General features: G+C 48.4%; 1 non-coding gene across 1 annotated transcript; it reads right to left on the reverse strand.

The window, feature by feature from the left end:
* Nucleotides 1-277: 277 nt before the first annotated feature.
* On the reverse strand, nt 278-396 carry LOC123179505 (5S ribosomal RNA). Its single transcript, XR_006490414.1, has one exon. It is a non-coding gene; the product is annotated as a 5S ribosomal RNA (ribosomal RNA).
* Between the last annotated feature and the right edge of the window lie 402 nt (nt 397-798).

Here is a 798-nt window from a genome sequence, read left to right on the forward strand (position 1 = left end):
CCCTAACAATGGATAATGTCCTATACTACTTACTCTCCCGCTCAATCACGGAGACGAGTTTTCCACGGTTTCCACCCCTCCCTCCATACCGCAGCAACACGAGTTTTTTCCACCCCTTTCAGAACGCGCTCTTCGCGCCACAAAGCCGCCCCAAGACGCGCGAGCAATGAGCATCGAGCTTAAACATATCGCAAACGTCAAACATAATATAACGGGATTAATATATATCGCGCACGTGCGACATGTTTGTCACAAGGTGCAAAAAATAATTATAAAAGGAATGCAACACGAGGACTTCCCAGGAGGTCACCCATCCTAGTACTACTCTCGCCCAAGCACGCTTAACTTCAGAGTTCTGATGGGATCCAGTGCTTTAGTGCTGGTATGATCGCATCCGACATGTTTCCCCGTCTTCGTCCCTTATGCTTGCCACTCCCAGGTCCGCTCCAAAGACGATTCTACATTCTCACTACCATTACAACCGTTCCCTAACAATGGATAATGTCCTATACTACTTACTCTCCCGCTCAATCATGGAGACGAGTTTTCCACGGTTTCCACCCCTCCCTCCATACCGCAGCAACACGAGTTTTTTCCACCCCTTTCAGAACGCGCTCTTCGCGCCACAAAGCCGCCCCAAGACGCGCGAGCAATGAGCATCGAGCTTAAACATATCGCAAACGTCAAACATAATATAACGGGATTAATATATATCGCGCACGTGCGACATGTTTGTCACAAGGCGCAAAAAATAATTATAAAAGGAATGCAACACGAGGACTTCCCAGGAGGTCACCC

Source organism: Triticum aestivum, unplaced genomic scaffold, assembly GCF_018294505.1.
Source record: "Triticum aestivum cultivar Chinese Spring unplaced genomic scaffold, IWGSC CS RefSeq v2.1 scaffold127895, whole genome shotgun sequence".
Classification (NCBI taxonomy): domain Eukaryota; kingdom Viridiplantae; phylum Streptophyta; class Magnoliopsida; order Poales; family Poaceae; genus Triticum; species Triticum aestivum.